The sequence below is a fragment of the Vidua macroura genome, chromosome 30 (genome assembly GCF_024509145.1).
Source record: "Vidua macroura isolate BioBank_ID:100142 chromosome 30, ASM2450914v1, whole genome shotgun sequence".
NCBI lineage: Eukaryota > Metazoa > Chordata > Aves > Passeriformes > Viduidae > Vidua > Vidua macroura.
The window spans coordinates 2921042-2935950 of NC_071600.1; the positions used below are offsets into that span (position 1 = coordinate 2921042).

The 14909-nt window shown below is 51.5% G+C and overlaps 2 pseudogenes; one reads left to right on the forward strand and one right to left on the reverse strand.

Moving 5' to 3' along the window:
* The window catches only part of LOC128820667 (uncharacterized), a 2212279-nt pseudogene that overhangs the window by 1802623 nt on the left and 394747 nt on the right, over nucleotides 1-14909 (forward strand).
* The window catches only part of LOC128820669 (uncharacterized), a 1091286-nt pseudogene that overhangs the window by 802223 nt on the left and 274154 nt on the right, over nucleotides 1-14909 (reverse strand).

The following is a 14909-nucleotide window of genomic DNA, read 5'->3' on the forward strand; positions in this document are numbered from 1 at the left end:
TTGCTGTAAAGCTCAGGAGCTTTCCTGAGACTGTTTTCAATTTCCTGTTTGGAATAGGATGAGACAAAAAGATTTTTGCTTTTTATACAATTTTCATGTATTCATAGCTCTGTAGACTACTATTATATTGTTATAAAATTATAATCCTTACTTAACTCTATTAAACTCTTAATTAGCTCTATTAAACTATGATTATATACTTATTTAACTCTAATCCTTAATTAACTCTAGTACATTTCCTAACCTTTATCTTAGTTTGTATAACAATAAACAGGCTGTCTATATCCATTTTTAAAATACTATATAGTCTTATTATCAGGAAGAGGACCTACAAGAAGAACATTTTGTTTTTTGACCAGAATGTGAGCAGTCATAACTAAATGTGGGGCAAAGAAGCTCTTGGACCTTCTCCAATGTGTTGAGTTAGGGGTGTGTAACTAGTACAACTGATTCTCCTATTGGATGCTCCTGTTAAATATCCTAATTAATCAACCTTTATAAATTGTTGAAATCAGGAGCCGATTGTGCCTCATCCCCACTGGGACACCTGGAAGCTTCCAATAAAGCTCTGGTTTTTACTTTACTGTTCTAACTCTGTTGCAAGGGTTTTCTTTTTTTTTTTTTTTTTTCTTGTTTGATCATAGACAATAGGGGGATAAGAGAAGCAGAAGAGGAATTGTAATTCCAGAATGACAGAACATTCTGAGTTGAAAGGGACACACAGGATCCTCAAAGGCATGTTTGAACATTTACAGAGACTCCAGAACTGTGACTTTGGGTGGTCAGTCTCTCTGCTGGCAGCCTCCCAAAGGGCCTTTAGCCACTGCTCAGCCCTGGACAGCAGCAGCATCACCTTGGCAGGGCCCAGCAGGGCTCTCCTGAGCTGCCCTTGCCCAGCTGCACACAGACCCTGCCCCAGCCAGGGCCCTGCACACAGGCAGGTTTCTGTAGGGCCGTGCCGAGGGCACACGGGGTGGGATGGGCTCTGTGAGCGCTGGCAGGGACAAGGCACCTCTCAGGAGGGAATGTCCAGGCCCAGGGAGATGCTCAGGGAAGGAGAGGGGGCTGAGCAGAGCAGTGCTGGGGGAACAAGCCCATCCAGCCCCTCACCTGCCCTCAGCCACAGGGAATCCTTTGCCTCTCCCATCTCTCAGTGCCAAACTCTGAGTGCAGCAGGAATGCTGGGGATTTCTGACCTCAGAGAGCCAGCAATGATGTGTGGCTAGGAAAACAATTCCTTTAACAAGCTCCAGCCATCCCTGTTTTCTAGGAAGTGGAGATGGTAACAAGCCTTTCTGCATTCAAAGTGATTCCCCTGATAAATCCTGAATATCCAGCATTGTCCCTCTGCCACATGGCCACAAACCCAGGGCAGCAGGTCAGGGATGGCTCCTTGAGAGTCCCCAAACACAGGCCTGGCAGCTCCTGACTCACTCAGCCAGCACAGCTGCAGCTCAGGCAGGGACCTGGGTGAAGGTTTTCCCAGAGCAGGAAGAAGGGTGGGTGAGTCCCAGCAGGACAGGCTACAGGGAATGGCCCAGGTTTGGCTCCAAGTAGCCTCTCCTGACTTGTCACTGTCCTTTCTCCATGAACAGGTGCCCATGTGCAGCCACAGCCAATGTCCAACAGCAGCTCCATCAGCCACTTCCTCCTGCTGGCACTGGCAGAGACGCGGCAGCTGCAGCTCCTGCACTTCTGCCTCTTGCTGGGCATCTCCCTGGCTGCCCTCCTGGGCAACGGCCTCATCATCAGCGCCGTAGCCTGCGGCCACCACCTGCACACGCCCATGTTCTTCTTCCTGCTCAACCTGGCCCTCAGCGACCTGGGCTCCATCTGCACCACTGTCCCCAAAGCCATGCACAATTCCCTCTGGGACACCAGCACCATCTCCTACACTGGATGTGCTGCACAGCTCTTTTTTTTTCTTTTTTGCACTGCAACAGAGCTTTCCCTCCTGACCATCATGTGCTACGACCGCTACGTGTCCATCTGCAAACCCCTGCACTACGGGACCCTCCTGGGCAGCAGAGCTTGTGCCCACATGGCAGCAGCTGCCTGGGCCTCTGGATTTCTCAATGCTCTCATGCAAACAGCCAATACATTTTCCCTGCCCCTGTGCCATGGCAATGCCCTGGGCCAGTTCTTCTGTGAAATCCCACAGATCCTCAAGCTCTCCTGCTCCAAATCCTATCTCAGGGAACTTGGACTTCTTACTGTTAGTGCCTGTTTGGTATTTGGTTGTTTTGTGTTCATGGTTTTCTCCTATGTGCAGATCTTCAGGGCTGTGCTGAGGATCCCCTCTGAGCAGGGACGGCACAAAGCCTTTTCCACCTGCCTCCCTCACCTGGCTGTGGTCTCTCTGTTCCTCAGCACTATCATGTTTGCCTACCTGAAGCCCCCCTCGATGTCCTCCCCATCCCTGGATCTGGCCCTGTCAGTTCTGTACTCGGTGGTGCCTCCAGCCCTGAACCCCCTCATCTACAGCCTGAGGAACCAGGAGCTCAAGGCTGCAGTGAGGAGACTAATGATTGGATGCCTTCAGGAACATTAAACTGCTGCACAATTTTGCAATATGACTCCTAATAAAAGTCATATTTGGTACTTCTTGTTGGTTTCATTTTGCAGGTTCTTTTTCTTTGTTTCACTTTTTCAATATAGTCATCAAAGAAATGTCATTGTTTGTGCCATTTCTCATTTTGTTTCTCTCCACCTTCCCTGTGGCCACAGACTTTGTCAATGAGGGGCTGTTCTCTCATTGCCTTTAAAGGAACTCAAGGATCTCCCAGCAGAGTTTTCTGCAGAGCTGCCCTTTTGTTGCCTTCTCTGGAGCTGCAGCAGCAATGTCTGTGTGCAGAGCTGGGGGCAGATCAGTGCTGGCACAGCAGCTGTGCCCAGCAGCAGCAGCAGCACTTGGTGTTGCCAGTGCTGCTCCCGTGGCCCTGCCCCGCTGCCCTGGTGGCCCTGGTGTTGCTGCAGGGCCTGAGTGCTCTCGGGGCCGGGCACAGTCCTGGGGGTGGCAGTGCCGGGGCTGCAGCAGGGACAGGCCATGGGCACTGCTGGGGCAGCGCTGACGCCTCAGGCCAGGGCCTGGGGGCTCCAGGCTCCTTGCCCAGGCTCTCTCAAGAACACGGCCAGGCCAATGCTCAGCACAGAAAACCCCCTTGAGCAGCCCCAGGCTGGCCGTGGGCAGGCTGGGGGCAAACAGCACGGCTGGTGCTCTGCAAGGGCCCTGGGGGAGACGGGAAGGAGCAGCAGAGCAGGGGCTGATCCATCCCCAGTGCGCTGCACAGCCCAGGGCAGCGTCCCAGAGCGTCCTCATGGAGCTGCCAACAACATCCCCCCTCTGCAGCCCTGGCCTCTCCCCCAGCTCACACAGGTGCCGCATCCTTGCAGGCACAGACACGGCAGCGTTGGCTCAGGAGCCCCTGTTTGCATTGCACACAGCAGGCGGGAGCACCCCCGTGCTGGTGCTGTGGGGACATGAACCTGAGGCAGCACAAATGCCATCAGCCCCTGGGGCCAGGAAGGGCTGGGGGACGCCAGGGAAACCACTCAGCTTTGTCCTGGCCTCTGCACTCGGCCAGAAAGTTTGTTCCCATCAGCTGGGACTTTCCTGGCCCACTGCAGACGCTGTTGCTCAGAGCCAGGGCTGCCTGGCAGCCACCCCCAAACTGCCCTGAGCATTTATTGGTTTCACCTTTTCTTTCCTTACTCTTCCTGCTACAGATTTCTTCCTCTTGCCCAGCCCTGTTCCCTGCCCTGCAAACAGCCCATCCCTGTTTGCCCTTTCCTCTCTGGCCCCACTCCCCATTGCAGTTCCTGACTTGGCACCATGGGAACGTCCCTTGGGGAGCAGGATCATCCCACAAGTGCTGCAGGAATTGTCTGCAGGCTCCTGCAGTGCCTGGTGCTGCTCCCTTGCCAGAGGCAGCCCAGGCCAGGGGGGCACATCTGGGCTGCTGTGTCTGCCTGTGGGGCTCCCTGTTCTGGGCAAGGAGGAGGAGCTGCAGAGGCTCTGCAGGACTGACAGGATGGGCTTTGGGGCTCAGAGGAGAAGCTGAGGGACCTGGGCTGCTGCAGCTTCTGAAGAGGAGGCCCAGGGCTCCTGCTGCAACTGCTCCAAGGGTGGTTTCAGAGAATCCCAGAATCAGCCAGGCTACAAAAGACCTTGGTGATCATCAGGTCAAATCTGTGGCCTGACACTGCCTTGTCTCTCCTGAGCCTCCTCTTCTCCAGGATAAACAAGGTCCCTGTGCAGAGCCCTCCTACCCTCCAGCAGATCCACACTCACACCCAGCTTGGTGTCATCTGCAGATTTGGTGATGGTGGACTCAATCCCCTCATCCCGATCATCAATGCAGATATTGAAATCCACGCTGGCTGGCTCTGAGCCCTCGGCCATCCTGTGGGTGCCCTGTGATGGCTCTCAAGGTGATCTGTTCCAGAACCTTGCCGGGCACCGAGGTCAGGCTGACAGGCCTGGAGTTCCCCAGATCCTCCTTCCAGCCCTTCTTGGGGATGGGCTCACACTGGCACCTCCAGTGCTCTGGCACCTCCCTGCTGAGCCAGGACTGATGGTAAATGATGGAGAGCAGCTTGGGGAGCTCATCCACCAGCTCCCTCATCCCCCTAGCATGGATCCCATCCCATCCCATACACCTGTGAGCATCTGAGTGGCTCAGCGGGTCACCAGCTGCTTCCTCCTGGATTACAGGGGCTGTTCTGCTCCCTGTGCCCATCTGCCAGCTCAGGAGAACTCTTGTCCCGAGGACAACCTGTCCTAATATTGAATATTGGGGCAAATTAAAGTGTTAAGCTGCTCAGCCTCTTCCATATCTTTATTTACTCTATTCCCCACTGGATCCAATGAAGTGTAGAGGTTCTCCTTATCTCTCCTTTTGCTATTAATTTTTTTATAAATACTTTTCTATTATTTCTCAAAGAGGTGGCCAGGATATGCTCTAACCTGAGCTTTCACCACTCTTCGTTCTGCATGACCTAACAACATCACTAAATATTTCGTGAGTTGCCTGTTCCTCTTTCCAAACCCTCTTTTGTCCTGAGTTCCCACAAAAGCTCCATGCCCAGCCAGGACAGTCCTTTTCCTTGCTGGCTGAAATTCAGCACAGAGGGACAGGCTGCTCCTTCCTCCTTACGATTACTTTCTTGAAGTGTGTCCATCCTTCCTGCACCCCTTTATTTTTAAGGGATGTTTCCTTTAAAGAATCAGTACCTGATTTGCTACTCTCCAAATCTGCATCCTCAATAGACCCAGGTCTACCCTTCCTCATTCCAGTATGGCAGTTTTCTTGCTGCCCCTCCTTTCACAGAATACTGAAAACTCGATTATTTCATGGTCACTGTGCCCCAGGCAGCCTCCGACCCCCACATCTGCCACCAGCCCTTCTCTGTTTGTGAGCAGTAGGAGACAGAGCTTTCCTTGGGAGTGGAGTGTTACCAAAAATTTAGTAAAACAGAAAACTCCTTCACACCACTGCAGCATTCAGAAGCAGCATTCTTTATTCAGCCGGATGCACGGGGGATAGCTCCTCCCAAAGCCGAGCATGCTGAGTGCAGGAAAGTTTCTGTTCATATTCTGTATTTTGCACACATATTCATTGATTGTCCTGGACTAAACATACATCTGATAATCATTTCCCCAAAATCATTAACATATTTCTCCTCCCCTTTACCCTTTCCTTCTTCTGTCCTGGGGGTCTCTCTGGTGGTCGTGGACCCCAATGTTCCCGTGGGCCTGGCTGAGCTGGCAGGACACTGAGGCTGGTGAACTTCCAACTCCCCTTCTCACACAATGGGCATTGCATGGTTTCCATAGTCCTGGGGTTTTGGAGAACAAGCTCCAGGTGTGAGCTCACCTGGTGGAGACAATTTATCATCTACTAACTTGAGGTCCCAGAGTGGGCTATGACAATACAGAGTGAATTATTTGAAGTCATTGACCAGCTACAGCATCATAGGCCATCTCTGTGACATAACAGAGCTGACAGAACATCACAGGACAGAGATCTGAAATCACAGAGCAGATTATGATATTGCGAGTTGGCTGTGACATCAGAGACCAAGTGTGTGACATTAGAGAAAGGTCTGTGACATCTCAGATCAGATTGTGACATCACTGATTTTCCTGTGACATTACAGGGCAGCTCTGTGACATCAAGAATGGATTGTGACATCAGAGACCAGCTGTGTGACGTTAGAGAACGAGCTGTGACATCCCAGAGGGGCTGTGTGACATCCCAGGAGGGCTGTGTGAGATCACTGGGTTGGTCACTCCACCCCAGCTCCCCCTCACAGTTTCTCCCAACAAGTCCAATGCTGTTCATGACCAGCGGGGTCCCTGTCCCCCGCTATCCCCCCGGCCCACCTGGAGCCACAGCCTCCACCAAAGGATGTTCCACAGGATCCACCCCAGAGCCTGACACGGGGAAAAGGGGCCAGGGCTGTGTGACCAGGACATCAAGGACGTGGATTATCCAGGTCCCTGTGGCCTGGGTTGGGTTCCCCAGGGCAGGAAAGATGCCTGGCAGATGGAGCAGGCTTAGGGAAGGGCCTCCAAGGTGGGGCTGGAGCCCTTGGGCTGTGAGCAGAGGCTGAGGGAGCTGGGCTTGTCCAGCCCGGAGCAGGGAAGGCTGAGGGGCTCCTCATCCCAGCCTGGCAGTGCCAGCGAGGAGGGGATGGAGAACACAGAGCCAGGCTCTTCACCGGGGCGCCTGGTGGGAGAAAACCCAAAAGCAGCCTGACTTCCCTTCTCCATCCACCACTGGCTGCTTTGTAAATCAGGAATTGTTTGAGCTGTTTTGTCCCCACTCCAGGACAAGCATCCTGATACAAGAACTTAATTGTGTTTATATCTACCACAGAACCACATTTGTCTAAAATTAATTTCAGTACAGAAATCACTTGTGGATGCTGGAGTCATCAGACGCTGCTGGGACGTTGCACATAGCTCAGGGAGGAGCGTGATTGTTATTAAATTGTGTCCTGTTCAACTGTGGTCTGTTGGCCCTGAAGAGAAACTTTCTGTGCCTCTGAGTCTCACCAGTTCCTGACCCCCAAAGGACACAAACCTGATAAGTTGTGGTTCCCACTCCAGTGGTGGCACTTGGAGCTGCCTCCATCCCCAGAGCAGAGCTGCCTTGTCCCAGAAAGTCCCTGGCAATGCAGGGATGAAGGAAACAGGACAGGCTGTGGGGATCAGGGGCAGGGCAGAGCCAGGGAGAAGAATGATTTTTGCATTTGATGGAGCTGTGCCTTCCCTTGGCTTTGTTGGCTGACAAGAAATGAACATCCCTCTGTGTCTCAGGCAGCTCCTTCTCCAGGGAAAGCAGGTGGGAGTTGGAGCCAAGGAGCTGAAAGCTGCAGGTGCAGCCTGGGCTGGAGGGAGCTCAGATTTGCACAAGGCTGCTCTGAGTGCCAGGGCTTGGATGGGGGAAGTGGTGGGGTGGGGGTAGGGACAGAGTCTGATTGATTGTCAGCCATAAAGGCTCTTGATTTTCATATCTATTCAAACTACATGAGGAGGTACTTGGATTTAGTGTCAATTGGAGATTGCACTTATCAATGAATTAACAGGGAAAAAAAAAACTATACAGGACTTAAAAAATCTTTCTCACTGTCTTTTTAAATACAGTGTATTCACTTGCAATAGGCTTCTGAAATCTGTCTAATTAACCACAAATGATTTGAAAGCTTAAATTATTCCCAGAGTCTTGGCTTGTTAAGGTGTTCTGAACATTAATGAGCCCTGGGGCACTGAATTCCTGAACTGAAGAGCTGAAGGCTGAAGAAGCCTCTGGAGCAGTAAAATCCAGCAGCAGCCTCCAAGGTGCTGAGGATGTCAGCAGCCCCCACTGAGGCCATCCCTGCCCTGAGACCGTGGGGGAATGGGCAGACAAGGAGAGCGTCCCTGGGGCTGGGGCAGCAGAACTCAGAGGCAGCAGCGGCTCCAGCTGGGAAATGGAGTGTGGGATGGGGCTGTGAAAGCCCTGCCTGGGCTGTGCCAAGCAGGACACACAAGCCCTGACCCCCATCCACTACAAAACTCACTCAAGGGAGACATTTATAGGAAATTACAATTGTTTGTGTACTCTGTTTTGGATGCACTGGAGAAATACCCACAAGGGATTCTCAGGAGCTCCAAACAAAAAAACAGCCTTTACTGGGAACTTTAAAAAATCAGAGGAACTTGGGCAAAAGGTTTAATAGGACATTCAATCAACAATCAACATTTCTCAAAGCCTTAACTTGGCCCATTCACTTCACTAACATTAAGCCTGTTCAGTTTTAAGTTAATCAACATTTGCAAGATGATAAAAATGGAAGAAGTAGACACAGAAAGAGAAAGACAAAAAATATATAGAGAAGCATACACAACTACCAACTCCTGGATTCCAGCAGTGTTCAGATAGAAATTCCAAGAGGAGATAGGGTCAAAATGTGTGCTTGCCTTGTGCTCAGCCTAAAAACTCCTTGGTCTTCCTGGGCCCTTCCCCCAGGTGGGACTTGGGGTCATTTGGTCACTCAGGAGCTGGGCTGGGGCTCCAGAGGTGGCTGTGGAGCATTGCCTGTGCTGTGCCAGGCACTGGCAGCCACTGCTGGGCTGGGATAGAAGCTCTGGGGGGATTGGGGTTCCAGGGCAGGGCAGGGCTGGGGTTCCAGGGCAGGGCAAGGCTGGACCTGCCCCTTCCTCCCCCACACACGAAATGTTTCCAGCCAACAATCTCCTCCAGTCTGTCACAACAGGAAATGTTGGAGGTAAAATCCCAATTCTGGCCATGGGCAACTGGTCTAGAAGGACAGTTCTTATGCACAGGAAGGAAAGCCCCAGTTTTTAGCTCATGTCTGATTTGATTGCCTGGATTTTGTTTGGTTTTGTTGTTGCTTTGTTTCCTTGGTGTCCCTGAAGTGTCCAGTCAGGAGCAGAGTGACTCTTGCCAAGGAACTTTGTGGTGCTGTCACTTAATATTAAATCTGGTTTTTGCTGCTCCCTTGCTGGGGATTTTTTCAGCGCTCTCAAGCCCTCGTTGGTAACAGGGTGAAGGAGCCCTGGCCCAGGCTCTGGCCCTGGGGGACACGGGGACGCTGCCAGGGGGTCCCTGTCCCCCTGTCCCACCCCCCACGGCCCCGTCCCCGTGTCAGGCTCTGGGGTCGATCTCGTGGAACATCCTCTGGGGGAGGCTGCGGCGCCAGGGGCGGGGGGACCCGGGGGGACAGGGGACCCCGCTGTGCACGAGCAGCGTTGGACTTCTCTGGGGGAACTGTGAGGGGGGGCTGGGGTGGAGTGACCTCCCCAGTGACCTCAAACAGCCCCTTGTGATGTCACACAACGATCGCTGTGATGTCACACAGCCCCTTGTGATATCACACAACCATCACTGTGATGTTACATAGCCATCTCTGTGATGTCACACAGCCCCTATGATGTCACACAGCCCTGTGATGTCACATAGCCCTGTGATGTCACACAACCATCACTGTGATGTCACCGAGCCATCTCTGTGATGTCACACAGCCCACTCTGTGATGTCATACTGCCCCTATGATGTCACACTGCCTTTGTGATGTCACACAGCTATCTCTGTGATGTCACACAGCCCCTATGATGTCACACTGCCCCTGTGATGTCACAGAGCCATCTCTGTGATTTCACACAGCCCTGTGATGTCACACTGCCCCTGTGATGTCACAGAGCCATCTCTGTGATGTCACAGAGCCATCTCTGTGATGTCACACTGCCCCTGTGATGTCACAGAGCCATCTCTGTGATGTCACACAGCCCTGTGATGTCACACAACCATCACTGTGATGTCATAGTGCCCTATGATGTCACACTGCCCTTGTGATGTCACACAGCTATCTCTGTGATGTCACACTGCCCCTATGATGTCACACTGCCCCTATGATGTCACACTGCCATTGTGACGTCACACAACTCTGTGATGTCACACTGTCCCTATGATGTCACACTGCCCCTGTGATGTCACAGCGCCAGCTCTATGATGTCACCCCGTGATGCCATACAGCAGTGCTGTGATGTCACAGAAGTCTGTGATGTCACAAAGTCACCCTGTCAAGTCACAGTCTGTTCTGTGATGTCACAGCGTGCTCTCTGATGTCACACAGCCACCCGGTGATGTCACAACCCACTCTCTGATGCCACAGAGCCACCCTCTATGATGGCAGAGTCTGCTCTATGGCCTCACACCCTACTCTGTGACATCACAGCCAGCTCTGTGATGTCACAACTCCCTCAGTGATGTCACAAAACCCTCAAGAACGCAGTTACATTGAAACACTGAAGTTTCTTGTACTTTGAAGAGATCCCTGCCAGGGACACAACTGAGAAAGTGTGGAAGGAAAGCCCAGAGCCCCAGTGCTTTGGGGCAGGTGAGAAGCAGCCCTCGACATGCCAAGGTGGGCAGGTGGTCCCCAGGAGGCCCAGCCAGCCAGGCCTGGTCCGTGTTCCCCTGGTTTGGTGGTGATGCCTTGAGAGGCCACCTAGAACAGAGCTAGACAGTGCTAAAGGAATAAAGCAGGGGTTTATTAAAAGGCCTTCAAGGGATACACCTGGGGCAGTGCAAGAGCCTGGCCCTGGCTCCATCCTAGATGGAGTCCAGGTCACGAGTTTTCCCTGGGGCAAACAGGGAGATTTGGTCTGGCAGGATGTGTAAAACAATCTCCTGTAATATCTACTTGTTCTCACACAGAGCACTTGGCTGCAGGGACACATTCCCATCGTTCCTGCCCAGCTTTCAGGATTCAAATAGTGCTGTCTTTCCCCAGAGCTGTTCCTTCAGCTGCCTCGGGAGGGCCTTTTGGCCTCTGGACCCACACTCTGGCTCCTTTATTAGCACTGTTGGATCCAAACCCTTTATCTCCACCAACAGCAGTGATTTGAGGTGGATCTCCTTTTCCCCAATTGTTTTAAAACTGACAATATCAATAATTGTGCTACCCTGTCATGTGGTTGAATAATCCAATCTTGTTCACTATTGTTTAACACAATTCCTCCAATTTCCCTAGATAATCTGCATCAGTTCCTCCTCCCATGTCATGAGCACTTTGTAAGGCCAAGCTGCAGTGGGCAGCTCTCAAACCAAAGTGTCCTGGAGGAATCTGGATTCCTGTTCCTGCATTGTTAACTCTCATTTGCTTCTGATTTATCCTAACTAATTCCAGTGCATGAAGGTCCAGCCCTGCAGCCTCTGGGCTGGCCCTGCCAGGGCCATCACAGCCAGAACAATTTCCCAGGCAGTCCAAGTCTCACTGTCCATGGCTGTATTTGCAAATTGGGAGCAGCCCTGCACAACCAGGGGTTTTCCATTTCCCCAGGGGGCCATTGCTAAGGGCATGGAGCACATCTGGGAGATGGCTTCTCCATGGGGACAGGTTCCCATCTCCTCATTTTTTCAACTGCTCTTTTAACAACCCCTTCACCTGTTCAACCAATCCTGCAGCTTGTGGATTGTCTGGGACATTAAAAACCCAGCAGCCTTAATCACTTTATTTCTCACATAACAGACAAAGCATTCCGCACCACAGTATCAGCAAATCCTATAAAAATAGCCAATTTCATCCCTTCCTCCTTTCTTCATTGTATAAAATCTTGCAGAGTTTACCACTGACATTTGGGTCTTGGCCAGTACTTTTCTGTAGGGTATTCAGTGTCAGAGTGAGCAGCCAAAGGTGACATATTAGCATTGTCAGCATTATTTCACATTATCAATTTTTAATTATACAGATATAAATGTAGATTATTGGGTTATATGATATATAACTATTTTTATTTATTTTATTGTTATTATTATTGTATCACTTGCACAAATGAACCTGAGTTCATGATTTAAACCTTCCTCTGTCCCTCCATGTGGGAGCATTCCAAAACCAATTTTTCTTTCTGTTGGTGCTGTTTCCAATGTGTTGTTACCAAAATTCACCCTCATCTTCCCAAACACACAAGTTCTTTTCCTTTTCCCATGTGCAATTTTTGGATGCATTTTAAGACATCCAGGGGTTCAGCCTCTTTTAACCGACTGCGCCACTGCTCACATGGTGCTCCCACCTCAGCCCACTCCAGAGCCATGGAGCTCCAGGGAAGGGCTTCCCATCTGGGAATTTCTGATGGGACTGATTCCTCACATTTACATTTAAAAAGTGACACTTTGTGGTGATCTGGCCAGACTGTGCCAGTTTTGTTTCACCAGTGGGCAGGGTCAGCACCAAAGACACAGACACCAACTGAAGGAATCAGTGTCATTGACTGTAGCTCAAAGCAGCAAAGAATCACAAAAGGAGCAGCTCAGCAATGCACCCAACCATCACCACCAAAGACTGCAGCAGTGATTAAGAAAGATCCAGCCCCAGTTACCCTCAGGCTTTACCATCCCCCAGATCCACACAGCAGCTGGGGAAGCTGTCACAGCCAAGGGCTGCAGAGCCACTCCTGGACACTGGCAATTCCTGCAGGTGCCTCCAGCCACAGGTGAGGCTCCAGCCCCGCTGTGAGAGGGCCCAGCTCTGACAGTGCTGAATGAACAAACTGACAGCACTTCTGGTGCGGGAACATCTGCTTTCATCCTCCTCTTGGCTTCCTCCCAAAGCCTGGCCAGGGCCCCAGCAGGAACCAAGGGAGGTGACTTTGACCATTTAGCCCCAGACAAGGCCAGATGTCGGATTTCATGGCCTTGTCTGGCTTCTAAACACAGAAAGGTCAATACATGTTTCACTAATGAGTGGATACATCTATCACAGTGCTAATGACCATGCATATTTCATTAGTGAGCAGATCCAAAGATAACCTTTGGCTGGAAGGTTCATCCAGAGGCCACCTTTGGCTCAGGGCCTGTTGTTCAGGCCTCACTCAGGGCTGTTGTCCAGGCCTTGGCACTTCAGGGACGTGGTTTAGTGCTGGGCTCGACACTGCTGGGTGACCGGCTGGACTGGATGAGCTCAGAGGCCTTTCCCAACAGAAAGGATTCTGTGATTCCATGATTCCATCTGCTGCATTCAGCCAGGTCCATGTTAGCAGCATTCATTTGCTCAGAAAGTCTCCTCTGGCCCAGCTCTTGTGGCCTGAGGCTTCAGCTCCTTCAGCTCCTGGTGCTCAGCTGCTCATGCTGAACCAGACGACTCGGAGAGAAGAACACAGTCCATCCAATTCCTTCTGGGACACGGAGAGGGGAGGCTGTGGAAACAGGAGCATTGTTTGCTGTGGCCTCCTCTCTGCCCTTCACGCCTTTCAGCGCTTTGAACCAGCCAAGAGCTTTCTCCAAGAGTGCAATGGAGCAGCTGTTCCTGCTCCCGGGTCTGGCTCTCTCCAGTCTCTGACCTTGCCTGCTTTTGTCCCTCTTGCTGTGCCCTCTGCTCCCCCAGGGCTCGGTGGCTGCTGCCCAGGACTGTGGGACTGGCACAGATCCCGTGGTCGAGACCCTCCTTTCTCTGCCCTTGGAGCTGCCTGGGCACAGCAGCCTTTTCCATCTGGAAGCTGCCCATGGACAGGGAGTCCCCAGCTGCGTTCCTTGCACAACCTCCAGGAGCCCAGGGCTGCCATCTCAATCCCTGCTGGCCCTGGGGGCTCCCAGGTGGGCACAAGGGGGGCAGCAGAGCCAGCAGGGAGCCTGCGAGTCTCTTCCAGCCCTGTCTGCTCCGAGTTTGGGCCTTGGAGCCTCAGGTGGCCAAAGGCAGCTGCTGCTGGTCCCTCTGTGTGCCCGTGTTCAGCAGTGCTGCTCCATCAGTCTGTGCCCAGCAACGGGGAAAAGCCTCAGCCCTGCAGGGCCAGGAGCTGCCGGGCTCTGCCTGAGCAGCTCAGCCAGAGGGAAGGGAGCTGCTCCCCACGGGAACCAGGAGCAAAGGGCTGGAGCACCTCGTTCCGGGGCACAGCCCAGATTCTGTGAGGGAGTAACAGAGTTATTCACGTGCACTGGTGTGTCAGCACTGCAGCTGCTGTGCCTGCAAACACATGGCTCGAGGTGTGCAAAAGAATTCTGCAACTCTTGGCTGGATCAGGATGTCAGCAGTGCTGAACTCCAGCTTAGTCCAAAGCAAACACTTTACACCGCTGCTCATAGCTACTAGACTTTTTATGTCAGGATATCCAGAGAAAAGTAAACAGAGGAGTAAATACTTTCATTGTTTATCAGAAATGTATCTCATTTAGTGTACATTTCTTTTTCAGGACATGTTATCTGCTTAAAAAGAAAAATGAGAGAAATATGAAAGATAAAAATAAGAAACAAATGTGTAGTGAAAATCTTCTGTATCTTTGGATTAAGAGGTAACTGATCTTTTTAAAAGGAGAACTCATTTACTTTGTGCATGTTCTGATTGCCTGGATCCATCTTACAGACTGACCTCAGCATCCTTTTTTTAAAGATTTTGGGTTTTGTTTCCAGTATTAAGATTTTTTTTTTTTAATTGGAGTTGAAGCAATAGGAGGATGAGACATGGATTGTGCACAACTGTGTCTTGAGGGCAAAAATACTGCAGTTTGAAACTTGGACCTAAAGTATTGAAAAAGAAACTTAAAAATCCCAGTGAATTGTGTGACAGCAGCTTTTCCTGTAGGATGTGCAGCATCACAAAGACTTCATCAGTGGGGTTGGGGGTGCTTGGAGCTTTGTCCTGTGCCACTCTGGGATGTCATGAACCAGGACTTCACCTGCCACCAGCCCAGCTCACCCTCTGCCACCGCAGCTCCTTGGACCTTGTGTCCCCAAAGCAGACACAAAGTGTTTCTGCTGCTCCCCTTTTGCACAAATCCACAGAGAGCTGGGATTTTTCCAAGTCTCGTGTCTCCACTGGGCCATATTCCCAAAGAACCAGCAGCACATCCTGATGAATACGGCGAGTTACGTGGATGGTTGTCAGCTCCACTGCCTGCCTAGAAATCC